Source organism: Onthophagus taurus, chromosome 11, assembly GCF_036711975.1.
Source record: "Onthophagus taurus isolate NC chromosome 11, IU_Otau_3.0, whole genome shotgun sequence".
NCBI lineage: Eukaryota > Metazoa > Arthropoda > Insecta > Coleoptera > Scarabaeidae > Onthophagus > Onthophagus taurus.
In genome coordinates, this window is record NC_091976.1 from 25,972,205 (window position 1) to 25,984,391 (window position 12,187).

Sequence of the window (12,187 nt, forward strand, 5' to 3'; positions counted from 1 at the left end):
GATCGTTCTGAATTTCGCGATAATGATTTTTTTTTGGGGTACCGTTCGACAAAATCGCGTTGATATCGAGGTTTAATTGGACATGGCTGCGCCCATATGCCCTTCTCGTCAAATGATATCTCGGTAATTGCATTAGCATTTCTCCACGCCTGGATTCACCATCGTAGAAATTATCTAATTTACATATTTTTACCTAAACATGCACCATAAAAATTTAATAAATATAAATTAAAAAAATCATAGAATGAAAATTAAGGAATGAGATTTATCTTAAATTAAAGCTCAAAGCTTTCTCTTTAAAATGATATACTGGGGGATTCACATAAGAACCGACACAGAGCAGGGACATGTAGAGGACAATAAATTAAGATGATTTAAAGTAACTTACCTCTATACTAAGTTGTACACCTGAGGAGTTATAGGCCTTCAAAGTTGGCTCTTAAATTTTTAAAAACTTCAATATCTTCGTAATAAATTAAGCTACAAGAACCAAATTTGGTATACGTTGAGTGTACCAAGGGTAATAATTAGTAGCAAATTGAACTCAATTGAGGCATTTCAAAGGGTTGATTAAGGGCATAAATTTTGACATATTTTTTTAACCTTTTGGCGGATTTAATAATTTACTACTTCATTTCATGTGGAATTTAATTCTAAACCTTTTTTTACTCTTATTATTTTTTAAAAAACATTGTCGTTTTCATAAAAAACTCAAATAACTAAAGACACGTATTTCGTTAATGCTACTTAAAATAATCGAAAATTCAGTAGTCGGCTGTGAAATTATATGTCAAACTTGACAAATAGGTTATAAAACCTTGTTGTCAAATAACTTTATAACCTATTTGTCAAGTTTGACGTACAATTTCATAGCCGACTACTGTATTTTCGGTTATTTTAAGTAAAATTACGAAATAAGTGTCTTTAGTTATTTAAGTTTTTATGAAAACGACAAAGTTTTTTAAAAAACAATAAGAGTAAGAAAAGTTTTAGAATTAAATTCCACATGAAATGAGGTAATAATGCATTAAATTCACCAAAAGGTTAAAAAAATCTGTCAGAATTTAGGGGACCATAACCCTTAATCAACCCTTTGGAATGCCTCAATTGGTCTCAACTTGCTACCAATTAATACCCTCGGTACACTCATGACGTATACCAAATTTGGTTTTTCTAGCTTAATGTATTATGAAGATATTCAATATTTTAAAAATTTAAGAGCCAACTTTGAAGGCCTATAACTCCTCAGGTGTACAACTTAGTATAGAGAAGTTGCGTTAAATCATCTTAATTTATTGTCCTCTACATGTCCCTGCTCTGTGTCGGTTCTTATGTGAATCACCCTGTATAATAAATGTTAGGTTGATTTAAGAAAATCTGGAGAAAATAAATGTTGAAGTAAAAGTACAATTTTCGCTTAATCTAAAAATGTTAAAAATCATAAAAATTTAAAAAGTCCTGGAAGTGGTGTTTATGAAAATTATGGAATGAGATTTATCTTAAATTAAAGCTGAAAGTGTCTTCTTTCAAACCATGTATAATAATCGTAGTGTTAGATTACAAAAATTTGGAGAAAACAATTAAGCTAAAGCTTACATAATTCAAAAATGTTAAAAAAGATGAAAATTTAAAAATTCTTGGAGAAATTATTTATGAAAACGAAGAAACGAGATTTATTTTAAATTAAAGCTTAAAGTTTTCTCTTTTAAATGATATATAATAAATATTAGGTTGATTTAAGAAAATGTGGAGAAAATAAATGTTGAAGTAAAAGCACCATTTTTGCTTAACCAAAAGATATCAAAAAAATTAAAAAATCGTTGAAGCGGTGTTTATGAAAATTAAGGAATGAGATTTATCTTAAATTAAAGCTGAAAGTGTTCTCTTTCAAACCATGTATAATAATCGTAGTGTTAGATTACAATAATTTGGAGAAAAGAAGAATTAAGTTATAGCTTGCGTAATTCGAAGATGTCAAAAAAGGTGAAAATTTAAAAATTCATGCAGAACTTATTTATGAAAACTAAGAAACGAGATTTATTTTAAATTAAAGCTTAAAGTTTTCTTTTTTAAATGATATATAATAAATATTAGGTTGATTTAAGAAAATGTGGAGAAAATAAATGTTGAAACAAAATCACCACTTTCGCTTAACCTAAAAATGTCAAAAATTAAAAAAATCTTAAAAATCGTGGAAGTGGTGTTTATGAAAATTAAGGAATGAGATTTATCTTAAATTAAAGCTGAAAGTATCCTCTTTCAAACCATGTATAATAATCGTAGTGTTAGATTACAAAGATTTGGAGAAAAGAATTAAGTTACAGCTTACATAATTCAAAAATGTTAAAAAAGATGAAAATTTAAAAATTCTTGGAGAAATTATTTATGAAAACTAAGAAACGAGATTTATTTTAAATTAAAGCTTAAAGTTTTCTCTTTTAAATGATATATAATAAATATTAGGTTGATTAAAGGAAATGTAGAGAAAATAAATGTTGAAATAAAAGCACCATTTTCGCATAACCTAAAAATGTAAAAAATCGTAAAAATTTAAAAAATCGTAGAAGTGGTGTTTATGAAAATTAAGGAATGATATTTGTCTTAAATTAAAGCTGAAAGTGTCCTCTTTCAAACCATGTATAATAATCATAGTGTTACATTATAAAAATATGGAGAAAAAAGAATTAAGTTACAGCTTACGTAATACAAAAATGTTAAAAAAGCTGAAAATTTAAAAACTCAAGGAGAACTTATTTATGAAAACTAAGAAACGAGGTTTATTTTAAATTGAAGCTCAAAGTTTTCTCTTTTAAATGATATACAGGGTGTTTCGGTGACTCGGGGAATAAATGTAACCACATGTAACCCAACATTTTTGCATTTAACACGAAAACGGTACGGTGATTTCTATCAATAATATCTAAGAGCAACAAAAGGTTCTAAACTAAATTTTCTATTAGAAACTGCAAAAATAAATGTGGGGTTATGATAGAATAAAAAAGTTCTGAGCAAACAAACTTTAGGAACAGCCGGTATAGCATTGTTCTCGCGGACCGATTCAACTCATAAATTGCCTAACGATTTTACATCACATTGATTTATACTGTACCAAATTTGAACGTTTTACTGTAAATAGTGTTTAAGATATTTGGAAAAATGTGTTAAAATTTCCTAACTTTGATGGCCTGTATGTTTGAAATTTGAAGACTTTTACTAATTTTTTTTACATAAATCGTCATCATTTTCACTCTAGTATATGTGGTTAAATTTGTTCCCCGAGTCACCGAAACACCCTGTATAACAAATATTAGATTGATTTAAGAAAATGTGGAGAAAATAAATGTTGAAGTAAAATCACCACTTTCGCTTAACCTAAAAATGTAAAAAATGGTAAAAATTAAAAAAATCTTGGAAGTGGTGTTTATGAAAATTAAGGAATGATATTTATCTCAAATTAAAGCTGAAAGTGTCCTCTTTCAAACCATCTATAGTAATCGTAGTATTAGTTACAAAAATTTTGAGAAACGTAGAATTAAGTTAAAGCTTACGTAATCCAAAAATGTCAAAAAGGATGAGAATTTCAAAATTCATGGAGGACTTATTTATGAAAACTAAAAAACGAGATTTATTTTACATTAAAGCTTAAAGTTTTCTCTTTTAACTGATATATAATAAATATTAGGTTGATTTAAGAAAATGTGGAGAAAATAAATGTTGAAGTAAAAGCACCATTTTCGCTTAACCTAAATATGTCAAAAATCACAAAAATTTAAAAAGTCCTGGAAGCGGTGTTTATGAAAAATGAGATTCATCTTAAATTAAAGCTGAAAGTGTTCTCTTTCAAACCACGTATAATAATCGTAGTGTTAGGTTACAATAATTTGGAGATAAGAAGAATTAAGTTAAAGCTTATAACGTAATTCGAAGATTTCAAAAGAGATGAAAATTTAAAAATTCATGGAGAACTTATTTATGAAAACTAAGAAACAAGATTTATTTTAAATGAAAGCTCAAAGTTTTCTCTTTTAAATGATATATAATAAATATTAGGTTGATTTAAGAAAATGTGGAGAAAATAAATATTTAAGTAAAAGCACAATTTTCGCTTAAAAAATACACAAATAAAATGTCGATTTAAAAACAAAAAACATATCATATTTTTATCTCCACTACTTTCGCCACAACATTGCGTGTTGACCGTATAAATTTTCCCATTTTCAGTAAAATACGCTCTCGGGCTATTGTATGTCAAAAAATAAATCCGCAACAGACGTGTCGTTGGTAAAAAAAAATCTCGACATTGTGTTTTGTGTTTAATTAAAAATCATCCCGTCCTGAAAATTACGTCATCCGGTTTAATTTGGACTCTTTCACTGGACGCAGGAAATTACGCATGTAAAACTAAACCGGGTGTATAACTGAGCCTAATTGCACTCTCTGTCACACAGGGTGTTCGCGAAAACGAGATAACTTCGTCCGTCAATTAATCCGTAACCCGGAAACTCGACAAGCTCTCGCAAACCCGTTTAAATGGTTATTTCGACTTCGGGGTAAATAATCAGATAACTGAAATGCGGGGTTAAAACACCCAAACAATTTTTCGGTTCGTTGTCTCGCGACTAAACAACTACGAAAGTTTTAATTAAAACCGATAAGAATCTTGTTTTGAATTTCAAAAAGAAACGTTAAAACTGTTTCAATTTAACTTTGTACTTTCTTTCGGTTAAAATACCTGTAAATGTAAAGGTGTTAACAACGACACTCGATCAAAAAGCGTTGATTAACGATCTCATCCAACAGTGATTAATTAAGACAACATTAACTCTACCTAGAAATGATTGATTCTGGTGTCAAAATGGGCGGCGAACCCAAGGGCGTACTCTAATTTATTATCCACATCGATTTTCCTTTGCCTTTGTTTTGAGGGATGAAGTGAAAATGTGTAACCGATGACGTAACCGGATTTTACGTACGAATTTTAACGTTTTAAACACGTGCTCCTGTCTAAATTTACTACAAAACATACCAAACAACACTTAGATTATTTGAATTGACGCGAAATTTGTTTATTTCGTTTTGATTATATTTAGTGGTGTTACTCGTTTTTCCAAGGAAATGCATTTTATTGGAGAAATCGATGTAAAAACTTCTTTTCTACTCCGTTTATGCAAAGGTTTCCTTTTATATCTCCACATTATTTATTCACCAAAGCGAAGTTTATGATTACACTTCGTGAAGTTTGCTGATGTCACTCCGTAGTAATTTGTATCGATTTCGATATGTATATTTCAATATAACATGCGTATTGAGGTCGTAAAGAAAATAGTGACAAATAAAAATCGAGATTTTTTGATACTTCGTTTATAAAGGATTGTGTTTTATTTCTTATTTTTACTCTGATGATGATGATGTTCGAAATCAGCAAAAAATCAATCTGGCTAAAAAATGTGGGCGTACACTCACATGTATGGTGACTATGAGATAGAAAGAAAGCTGCGTTGTAAAGCTGCTTTCTAAAATCTGTTAGACTCAAATTAAGACAAAAACATCTACTAGCAGAGCAGATTATATCTTCCTAGATAAGTATTTTTTAAATGATACTTTACTGCTTTTGCAATTTCAAAAGAGATCAGTTATATCATATGTGTTAATTATATAAATATAGTAGAATACTAAAATCATCTACTGGATGCTGGAATCATATACTGAATACTGGAATCACACTCTAAATTATTGTACCTACCAATACTGGAATCATCTACTAAATCGGTATGGAAACTATCTAATTTTTGCATCCAGTAGATACTGCGAGCATAATCCACGTGATACTACTGGAATACTAGAATCATACCCAGACATTTGCTTTGTACACTGCAGACATAGAAAACAGATTGGTCGGGGGAGCTGGAGTGGTGATCAGAAGGAGGAAAGTGCACGTATTGGCGTATGCAGACGACTTGGTAGTCATCGCGAGGGAGAGATGATGGCAACAAGAAGGGAGGACATATTATAATGTTGGCTGCGAGGACGAAGTTAATGTTTGAGAACTTGATAAAAAGCGAAATTATGTATAGGGAAGAGATAAGAGGGCTGGAAGGAGCAAGAGCTCTTAGAGGATGTGCAGACCAGGTATTGGAGGTAGGTGTTGGGGTTGACTAAGGAGATTCCGGGATATATAATCAGGGAGAAAATGACGGTAGATAAGGGAGTGGTGCGTTTTGAAGAGAGGGTGGAATGTAGAGGGCTTGTAAAATCTTGGGAAGTGCTACAGACGGATTGAGGCAAGTAAGGGGCGTTATGGGCAGCGAGAAAGGGAGGAATAATACAGAAGGGTGGGGTTGGGTTAGGTTGGGTTGAAGAAAGAAGTGAACAGGAAAAGAAAAGAGAGGATTGGGACGTGGAAACAACTGGAGAGCAACTGGACAGGGATGTGGGAATGCAAGAGAGAAGGACGACGATAAGGGAAAGTAGGTACAATCCAAAATATAATGAAATTGTAGTATAGGTGTGGGAATGAAGAAAGGGCCAACAGGCTGTGTGGGAGGAGCTGTGAGTCTTTACACCATCTGCTGGTGGAGTGTAGTACGTTGAGAGAGAAGGTGATGGATTGGAGACAGGTTGGGGAAAGGGGTCGGATTGACCCCACATACGGCCAGTCCGCCGTTCTAAACTCGTTTCTCACGTGTTTATTTCTCACATATTTGTAGCAGGTAACTTATTGAATAATGATAAATAAATTATTGAAAAAATTGTTAAATAAAAATGAACTATTTGTTCTGAACTGAACACTGAAATTTTACTGAACTAATCGCTTCAGAATAATGTATCCTTCAACCGTATAATGCTCTGATCCGGAAGATACGGAGCAACCTGTATACTGTAATCACACAGAGAATACTGGAATCATACACTAAATTTTGGAATGATCTACTAAATATTGAATCAATATCAGCAGTATCAACCGTTATATTCTAGTTCTAATCGCTATGGAAATAATCTAATCTTTTCATCCAGTGAATACTGCGATCATCTATATACTGCATCTAACTTTTGGAGTTTGTAATCGTCCACGTGGTAGTAGTGGAATCATACGCTGTATACTGGAATCACAAAACTGTACAGTGGAATCGCACACTGTATGCATACTGGAGTGACCTACTAAATATTAAAATCAACGGCTACATTCTTGTTCTAATCGATATAGATACTAGGTCAAAGTTATGAATCATCCAATGAATATTGAAATTATCAACTACATCCTATAACTAATGATTATGAGTTCTAGTCTAAACAACTGGATACTGGAATCATCCAATAAATACTGGGATCATCACTAATACATCACTCAATCTAATAACTATACAGGATAATTCTCAACTTATACGCATAAACATGGAGATTTATTCCTTATGACAAATAATGACTAACAGGTGAAAAAAATTGTAGTAAAACTTTTTTAGTTTCCTACATATCCAATATAATCGGCGACATCTAGATAATGTGTTTCCTGAAAGATGGTGGTCCAATGGCTAGGCCACCTCGATCGCCCGACCTCAATCCTCTTGATTTTTATTTTGAGTCACTTCAAAAGCATAGTGTACGCCACGGAAGTTAATACTGAGCAATATTGCAAAATCGGATACATGCTGCTACCGAGGCAATCTGCCAACACCCTGGTTTAGGCCGCCCTAGTAGGAGATCGTAGATACGGGGAGTCCAATTGTGTATAGAAAATATCGCAAATAACTTGAAAAACTTGCTGTGATGTTATTCTAAAATGTTCTATCTAGGAAATAGAAAAACTTTTACTACACATTTTTTCACCTATTAGTCATTATTCGTGATGAGGAATAATTTCCCAAGTTTATGCGTATAAGTTGAGAATCACCCTGTATATGCTACATCTATCTTCGGAATACTAGAATCATCCACGGGATACTGAAATCGTCTACTGGGCAATTTAATTGTTACTTATACTGTAATCGCAAAGTGAATACTGGAATCATACATTAAATTCTCTAATTCTGTAACTGAATCATCTAGTGAATATTGAAATTATTAACTACATCCGGCAACCAATCACTATGAATCCTAGTCTAAACAACTGGATACTGGAATCATCCATTGGATACTGAGATTATCTACTAAATGCTGGAAACAACCTCTGTATACTTGATCTAATAACGATATATACTGCATCTATCTTCGGAATACTAGAAGCATCCAAGAGATACTGAAATCATCTACTGGGCAATTTAATCGTTACTTATATACTGTAATCGCATAGTGAATACTGGAATCATACATTAAATTCTGTAACTGAATCATCCAGTGAATATTAAACTTATCAACTACATCCGGCAACCAATCACTATGAATCCTAATCTAAACAACTGGATACTGGAATCATCCACTGTATACTGGGATCATCTACTAAATGCTGGAAACAACCTCTGTATACTTGATCCAATAACTATACAGGATGTCCCGAAACTCAACGTCAAGCGGACACCGGGTGAGAGGCCAACCCATACCTGTTCTGGTAAAAATAAGAAAAAATTTCTATGTCTCTTAGTTAAGTAGTAATAGACACATTTTTGAAAATGTTAAATATCGTTCCCGTACATTATATTTGTAGGTACTATGATCAGAAATGTTCGCAATTTAGCAATTATAGCAGTCACAAATTGAACAACAAAAGTCGTTAGTTTTGCAAAAAAAAGTATTAGTTTGATTGAGTTAAGGTTGAAAGAATTTATGTTTATTAAGTTTGACACACGATTTCTAAACGAAGGAGTAGTACAACACCCTTGGCAAGTTACTTTAAAAGATGGCCTGTTTAGTCAAGATTTCAAAATGATGGTATAACACTTGCCATTTTTCTTTTCCTAAAAAATATGATTGCCTGTTTTTCTGCAAAAAACGCGTTATTTAAAAATTCATACTTTCGTATGTTATTTGTATTTCCTCCAAAATGATTTAACAACTTTGTTAGAAGATGTGCCAATCAATATTTACAGAAAAATGTGTTTTCAACAAGATGGTTGCCCAGCTTATTATGCTTGTCCTGTATGGGATTGCATACAGAAGATGCAAGATGGATTGGGCGTCGTGGTTCGATTACGTGCCCTCCTCATTCTCTGGGTCTAAATCCCTTTGATTTTCTTATTAGGATTGCATAAAAGAAACAGTGTATTAAAAACCGATTGAAAATCTTGACGAACTGAGCCACAATATTTATACAGCAGCAGAAGAAATAAATGCAAAGAGATTTGCACAATAAAAAGATCTTTTCTGTGACGATGCAGAGCTTGTATTAGTGCCGAATTTAAGCATTTGCCTTAGTTTTAGGAAAATAATGCTATAAAATTAATAATAAATAAATTTGTTTGTTTAATTTTGTCTTTAGATTAACCTTATTTGAAAGAGTTTTTTTGCAAGACATAAGGGCAACCATCTTGTTGAAACCACATTTTGTAGTTCGTAGATATTGACTGGCACATCTTCTAACAAAGTTAAGAGGAAATAACAAGTAAATACAAATAACAAACAAAAGTGTACATTTTTTAAATCACGTGTTTTTTGCAGAAAAACAGGCAATAATATTTTTTATGACAAGAAAAATGGCAAGTGTTGTACCATTTTGGAAACTTGACTAAACAGGCCATCTTTTAAAATTACTTGCCAAGGATGTTGTACTACTCCTTTTTTTAGAAATCGTGTGTCAAACTTGTATATTCTGCTTATATCTTCGGAATACTAGAAGCATCTACGAGATACTGAAATCATCTACTGGGCAATTTAATCGTTACTTATATACTGCAATCGCACAGTGAATACTGGAATTATTAACTACATCCGGCAACCGATCACTATGAATCCTAGTCTAAACAAATGGATACTGGAATAATCCAATGGATTCTGGGGTCATCTACTAAATACTGGAAACAACCTTTGTATACTTGATCTAATAACTATATATTCTGCATCTATCTTCGGCATGCTAAAAGCATCCATGGGATACTGAAATCATCTACTAGGCAATGGAGTCATTACTTATATACTGGTATATCAGAGGCAAAAACTTGTAATTTTAAAAAAATCAAAGAAAATATCGAAGCAGTTTTAAATTTATTTATATAATCCTAAAGGAAAAGCTGATCAGCAGGTGCAACAATAAATAGAACTGATAAATATAGACAATACTACGTAAACTTCATTTCAACCACGCTTGTTTATTCAAAGCTTTGAACCGTAAAGTTCTATACCTTTATCGGAGATGACTCCTGATTCAATTAATGCTACCATTGTAACCTTTAGAGTCTATAGTAAAGCGTTTGTTGAGATATCGGAAAAGTTTCTAATAAAATTAATATTACTCTATGGATCTTAACAACGAGATTAAAATTATTCTGTCATTTCAATATAAATTGTGCCTAAAAGTCGTTAAAAGCTAAAAGACTGAATTTGCAAATTCTAAATTAAATTCTGCTCGGAGTAAAATCGGATAAGCATTTGGCAAACTCAGCGAGCAAAGGGAAGCTTTTTTAAATTTACCGGGATAAATAGACAGTCCAAAGGGAACTTTGGTTAATTTTAATTTCCTTTTTGTTTGCGAATTATAAATTTGTTGAGGTGCCTTTTAAATTTTCCAATTATCATTTTTAACATTTATAGAGTAAAAAAAAGCTGCTTTGCACAAATAATTTTTAAATATTTGCTTTGTTACACATAAAAAACTTTTATATTTCTTAAGTTATGAAGAAAACTTTTTCGCGCAAACTTTTAATCGAGAATAACAGAAAAGTTTCTTGTTTAAAACTCAAAGCGTTAGTATTAAAAGTTTAATTTGTTGCTAAAAATATTGTAACTAGAAAAGCTTTATTATATCTAGCTTTATCTATTTCCTCCAGTTTTTCATGGGAGTAAAATGCCGTATATCTTTATATTATGACGCCAAGCCACCAATACATCAAGATAAAAAGTTATTGTGTCAAAAATGTGCTAGAAATAAATTTCTTTTATGGCCGAAAATAATAAAATCAAAAAGCACAAAAAGTTTAAAACCAAAGCGAAAAAAGCGAATAAGCACTTTGTTGTTATTACCATTTTTCTTACAACGAAAAACTTTAAGCTGATTTTATAACCACCACCATCACCGTATCTTTTAATATTTTACTTTGCAAATATCTTTTTTCAGTTCACAAATTTTTTTTTTTTCTTAAATCATTTTCAGTTATTAAAGTTTCATTAAAAAAAATAGAATAACAGATAAGAAAGGAAAACAACAATGACACGGAAGTTAAATTTTCGAAAGAAACAACGTGCGGAATCGCGTTTTCAACACGTCGTGCACTCTTCGTAGAAATATTGGAACTAGCGAACGGAACTGGCGTCGTGGAGCGCGAAAGTACAATCAATACGCCACGGACCATACCAAAAGGGAGAAGAGGATTTACAGCGAAAAACGTAGTCACAGACTCTGTCCACGTTATCAAATATTTAACAACACTTAACACCAAGACACACATAAAACATCGTTTAAGAAGGAAACAATCTTATTCTTATTTGTAATTAAAGATTTAAGAAACAACACTAAATTTGTTCTTAAAATTTCAGTTTCAGATTAAAGACCTGCCACGTTAAGTTATTTTCCTTTGATCTTTTCGACTCAGAGTGATTTGTAGCGCGATTAAGTCTGTTTCAGTATAAACATTTTCACTTATTTTCAATTATATTGGATTTCCTGAATTCGAGTATAAAATTACTAATCAAATACATTAATAAATTGATTATCAATAATAAAATCGATAAGAATTTTTTAAAATAATAGTCAACCAATGGCATCATATTAATACCATATGGCATTATTCCCAAATAAATAAAATCAATCCCATTTTCAACTTATTACTATATGGGAAAATAAAACACGTGGAGATAATTAAAAATATATTGATCATATATTTTTTAATTATGACTATTTTTACACCCAAGTTTTAAACCCAAACCACTAAAATATAAATCAGTCAAACTTTACGATATGTTTTAATATCCCAAACGTATACGTAATTTAATATCGTATAATAATTAAATTGTTAATTTAATGTTATATCTATACGTTTTTATAACTAGAACAATAAAATCGATTAAATTAAAAATTCTTTAGATTAAAAACGTTGATAAATTT

The 12,187-nt window shown here is 31.3% G+C and overlaps 1 protein-coding gene across 2 annotated transcripts in view; it reads right to left on the reverse strand.

Moving 5' to 3' along the window:
- LOC111415520 (potassium voltage-gated channel subfamily KQT member 1-like) overlaps positions 1-11,358 on the reverse strand; it is an 81,362-nt gene extending 70,004 nt beyond the window's left edge. For both annotated transcript variants that reach the window (XM_071199971.1, XM_071199970.1), the window contains exon 1: positions 11,107-11,358. The gene's annotated coding sequence lies outside the window, so the exon portion shown is untranslated. The remainder of the gene's footprint in view (positions 1-11,106) is intronic.
- Positions 11,359-12,187: the final 829 nt, after the last annotated feature.